Raw genomic sequence first — 6044 nt, 5'->3', positions numbered from 1 at the left:
TAGTGGATTATCCCTTCAATCAGTATATTTAACGTTTACAGATAACAGATTAGACTAGGATACCGGATAAAGTTAGCAACACACGTTGACCACGAACAGCCTATTAATCCGTTCTCTTAATGTTATTTCCTCCAACGTAGTGGAATTAGAGAAAAGGGGCTTCTTAACGTGGTTTTATCCGGGGTGGAGGGAGTTACATATGAGTTAAATATAACATTGGGGCGTGTGATTGTAGTGGGTGGAGAAATGAGGATATCCATCTTGGAGTTCAAGCTAGTATAATATAGTTAACGTTACACAATAATAAGGATGACAGCTATTTTTGTGATACATCGCTATCGATATGGATTTAGAGTGCATATTTGAGACTTCCAAACAGTAAACAAAAACGTAATTTATGGGTGAGTGTTTTTAGCAGTCATATTGTGTCCTTGTGATTCTGTTGATTATTACCTGTCTGTATTATGTTGCAGCTCAGCTGATGTTGGATTGATGGCAAAGGGAGAGGGACTGAAGTGAGAGTGAAAACATGTATAAAATAGGTCAGCAATGTCCCATCCTCTGGTTGCTAGATGTATCTAACCCTTTCTCCTGTGTCCCTCTTTCAGCACAAGAACCCCAGGGGATTCAATGGAGCCTAAAGACCTGCACTGAGACCCTCACCCTGCACCTGAGTCTCAACTCCCAGAGTTTAGCAAGCCTCTCCCTGTTCCTTATTTTTATTAAGCAGACGTTAAGCTTCCCAATGGTGTGGTCTTCGTTTTGTGAAAATTATGATTACCTCACATATGTTGTTGCTGTTGTTGTCTTTTGTGATAGTTAAATTGCTCCTGCTGACTTGAGCCAGACATTCTTTCCTCCTCTCTGTGTCAGTGGGGAAGCCGTACATTCGTACTCCTTTCTCTGAGCGCTTGGAGCATCCCCCGGCAGCACAGCAACCCATGGGGGAGACTATATGCCGGGACAACACGGAGGAAAAGGCACAGACAAACGGCATGATATGCTATTCAATGTTTATTGGATTCCATTTATTTACTGTCAGTTGACGATCATTGATGGCACCTGCCGGTCTCCTGTCCTTTCTGAAAGTCATAAAGATGGCATTACTCATTTAGATAACTTGTGTCCTCAATTACCAGGGGATCACTGAAACCACCATGAATTAAAGAAATTGTAGAAATGAATCTAATCTGAATTTTGAAACCTTCCTTCCCTCCCTCTAAATATATCAAACATTAGGAAGTGATGCTCCTGACTGCCATTCAAGTTTAAGAAGATAATATTTGTTTTAAACAATTCAAAGCAATAAACAACAGCAACAGGCTCTTTAACCAAGGCAACGTTTTAGCCTACATGTATATGTTAACAGGTAAGATAGCTGTTCACACTATGTATATTTTCTGCTATTTTATTTCTATTTTTCAATGTTTACATTTTCGATTGTTTAATTCTAGTCTTTTAACTGTCTTATGTGCAATGCCTTGTCTTTTGCTGCTGCAAAGCAAACATTTCCCAAATTGGTATCAATAAAGTACTTCTTATTTTATCTTAGTCCTCAAATATTAGCAAATTTAACTTTTTCAAATATTGATGTAACTACATACACATCGATATGTTGTATAAATATTGCAAATCAAAACCTTTATTCACTACTTATTACCAAAAATCGTAGTTCTATCTCCGGTAATCATGCATTCAAATGTCCCACCACGAACTTCCGGGGAACTATTGAGTCTCCCTGAACCACGTGACGATCAAGCATTTTGGTCCTCCGCTGTCGTAACGGAGCGTCCACACTACAGCTCCAAAAATAGCTTGGAGCTGGGCGTGTCTGGAGCTTGGGGATTTTATTCAAGCAACACGACCAACAACCAATCACATGAATCTCCCGCCCCCGACATACAAAGCAAAACCCCCGGGGATTTTATGCGAGCAATATATATATAAACTCCCCAAACAGGCGAAAACCTACCAGTTTCCCCCACTGTCTCCATGCTGGTTCCTCCGGTTTGTATCCCGGTAGGTGAAGAGGGTCTGGTCATACAAAACCGGGTGATTTGCTACGGCGATAGTTAGTTTCTCCTCCGACTTTTTTTGAAATATAGAAATGAATGGCGGGATATCTCTCCCAGCTTAGACGCGGTTTGATTGGATACGGCTTCAGCTGTACATTGTTCAGCCGGAGACGCCTGAGACGGACCGCTCGGCTACCCACAATTCAGTTCGGCGAAAAAGCGAGGCTACGTGACGTCACCCCATTGAAAGTGAATGGGCAGATTGGAGCTTTCGACGCTGTCGACGCTGTAGTGTAGACGGGCCGTAACTCTTCTCTCGCGCTGGGTTTAACCAGAGCCATATAATAGAAGAGTTACGACACCGGAAGTCCAACAACGGTTATCGTCACGTGGTTCATGTAGACGAGGATCGTTCCCCGGAAGTTCATGGCGGGCGATGTGAATGCATTGAAAACAGGAGATAGAACTACGATTTTTGATAATTATTAGTGAATAAAGGTTTTGATTTGCAATATTTATACAACAAATCGATATGTGTATGTATTTACATCAATATGTTTTCAAAAATAGAATAGAATTTGCTAATATTAAGTGATAATAGGATTAGTGTGAACAACTAGTTTACATGTTACTAACAGTGCCTTGGTTAAAGAGCCTGTTGCTGTTTATTTATAGCTTTGAATTCTTTCAAACCAATATTATCTTCTTAAACTTGTATGGTAGTCAGGAGGATCACTTTCTAATGTTTATTGATATATTTAGAGGGAGGGGATCTAAAGTAATGCTTTAAAATTCAGATTAGATTCATTTCTACCATTTTATTAAATTCATGGTAGTTTCAGTAATCCCCTGGTAATTGAGGACATAAGTTATCTAAATGACTAATGTCATCTTTATGGCTTTCAGAAAGGACAGGAGACCGAGGGGTGACTATCAAAGGACTAGCAGCAGCTGCAGCAGCAGCAGCATATGCATGAATGAAAACTTTATTACAGACTCAGGGTCCAGATAAAAGACAAGACATTACATATAATAAATGACATACATAGCATAAAAATAATTCATAGTTTAAGAATAATTTAAATCAGTGTCCTACAAAGAGACAACTATACCAATGTCTCCACAGCTGCGATTGGTAGCGTGTAGTACTAAACCTTATGTTCGATAAGGCCAAGAGGATTTCATTATCAGAGTCATTAAGCCGGCAAATACATAAGATTTCTTAAAACAGCTTGTAGAGTATTGACTCCTGCAGCCACAAACATTTCACTTGCACTCGACCATCGAGGTCTCTTCAGCAATATTCTCATGGCATCATTATGAGCTACTTGAAGTTTCCGTAAACTAGCTTTTCTGTAGTTTGACCACAGATGTGCCGTATAGAGCGGTGTGCAACATGCTCTGAACAGAGACGTCTTCACTCCCTCTGCACACGCACCAAACCTACGTAGGAGAATGTTTGCTTGTGCACACATCATGCGGCATTGCCTATACATATCTTCATCATCTGTCATTTGTTCTGTAATAAAGTGTCCAAGATATTTTAACTTATTACAGACTCTAAGATTAATATCAGACAATTTAAAATCAGGACATTTAAGACATTTATCTTCTTTGGTTCTAAAGATCATGACAGCACTCTTACTGGCGTTGTATTTGATGTCATGCTCCAGACCATATGATGATGATGATGATGATGATGATGATGATGATGATGATGATGATGTTAAATGTGTTGTTTTAGGAACATCCATTGCAAATACATGGAATTCAATAACATTGAATAGCATATCATGCAGTTTGTCGGTGCCTTTTCCTCCGTGTTGTCCTGGTTTGCTGTGCTGCCTCCTAGTCGCCACCATGGTTTGCTGTGCTGCCTCCTAGTCGCCACCATGGTTTGCTGTGCTGCCTCCTAGTAGCCACCATGGTTTGCTGTGCTGCCTCCTAGTCGCCACCATGGTTTGCTGTGCTGCCTCCTAGTCGCCACCATGGTGTGCTGTGCTGCCTCCTAGTCGCCACCATGGTTTGCTGTGCTGCCTCCTAGTAGCCACCATGGTTTGCTGTGCTGCCTCCTAGTCGCCACCATGGTGTGCTGTGCTGCCTCCTAGTCGCCACCATGGTTTGCTGTGCTGCCTCCTAGTAGCCACCATGGTTTGCTGTGCTGCCTCCTAGTCGCCACCATGGTTTGCTGTGCTGCCTCCTAGTCGCCACCATGGTGTGCTGTGCTGCCTCCTAGTCGCCACCATGGTTTGCTGTGCTGCCTCCTAGTAGCCACCATGGTGTGCTGTGCTGCCTCCTAGTCGCCACCATGGTTTGCTGTGCTGCCTCCTAGTCGCCACCATGGTTTGCTGTGCTGCCTCCTAGTAGCCACCATGGTTTGCTGTGCTGCCTCCTAGTAGCCACCATGGTTTGCTGTGCTGCCTCCTAGTAGCCACCATGGTTTGCTGTGCTGCCTCCTAGTCTCCACCATGGTTTGCTGTGCTGCCTCCTAGTAGCCACCATGGTTTGCTGTGCTGCCTCCTAGTCGCCACCATGGTTTGCTGTGCTGCCTCCTAGTAGCCACCATGGTTTGCTGTGCTGCCTCCTAGTCGCCACCATGGTTTGCTGTGCTGCCTGGGGATGCTCAAATCGCTCAGAGAAAGGAGTACGAATGTACGGCTTCCCCACTGACACAGAGCAGAGGAAGCAGGAGCAATTTCACGACCAACAGAAAACAAATATGTGATTTATATACAAACACTGCATTTGCACTTTTTCACCAAACGAAAACCACACCATTGGGAAAGCTTAATGTTTTGTTTAATATAAAAAAAAAACAGGGAAAGGCTTGAAAAACACAGAGTTGAGACTCAGGGTGCAGGATGAGGGTCTCAGTGCAGGTATTCAGACTCCATTGAACCCCCCTCTGGTTCTTGGGTTGAAAGAGGGAGTAACAGACAGGAAAAAGGTTATACACACCTATATAGCACACCTATTGGATGGGAATTGCCTTGGGGAGATAAGGTGTTTACTTATATAAAACAGTAGTATTAAACGTACCTTGTGTTTTCACTCTCACTTAAGTCCCTCTCCCTTTGCCACCAATCCAGAATCAGCTGAGCTGCAACATTATACAGACAGGTAATAATCAACAGAATCACAAGGACACAATATGGCTCTGCTAAAAACACTCACTCTTACACGCACCAAAGTTATATTGATCTAATATTTAACTCCCTCCACCCCCGCATACAATCCCGTTTAGAAGCCCCTCTTCTCTAATTCAACATGTTGGACGAAATGACATTAAGAGAACGGAATTTACGATTAAAAGGGAGTTCAACGTGTGTTGCTAACTTGCTTCGGTATGCTAGCTTAATCTGTTATCTGTAAACGTTCCCTAAATCTACTAATTTAGGGATAATCCACTGACATCCTTTAATACACATGTTCATTTGAATCAGATGTACTGATAATATCCGCAATATAAATCTTTAAACTTCTTCTTACCTTTAAAAGTCCGTCACGAACGGTCTATTATGCTGCAACTCTACAGCTCTGCTAGCCTTGGCGCTAACTTCCGGGGAACGATTGAGAGGCTCCACGATCCGCCATTGCTGTAAAAAAGTGGTCCATTGGAGTGAACGGAGATGTCGTAACTCTTCTATTATATGGCTCTGGGTTTAACTAATGTGGCTGTTGTGAAGTTTTACTGGAAATTAAAAATAATTCTTAAGTTTAAACATGGTTACACTGCTTTATAAAAAATTATAATTTAGTGTATGTTTTGGTCAAAAAGATAAATAAAAAAAAATAAGACCATAGAAACACGGATTCAGACCGATTCAGACCTCATCTGCGCTCTTATTTTGTAAGGTAACTTCCGGTAGCAGAATATGAAAAACGGTAGTGTTTTTGTTTCTGTTTCCTAGTGATTTTATTTTTTGTTTTGAGAAGTAGAAAATGAAAATCATCCCGTTTTTTTAAGTTTAGTAAATCCATTTTTTACCATGATAAAGTATTTCAATTTTAAAACGAAAATTAAATATC

This window comes from Pseudochaenichthys georgianus, chromosome 15 (genome assembly GCF_902827115.2).
Source record: "Pseudochaenichthys georgianus chromosome 15, fPseGeo1.2, whole genome shotgun sequence".
Taxonomy (NCBI): domain Eukaryota; kingdom Metazoa; phylum Chordata; class Actinopteri; order Perciformes; family Channichthyidae; genus Pseudochaenichthys; species Pseudochaenichthys georgianus.
This window is presented reverse-complemented; position numbering follows the sequence as displayed.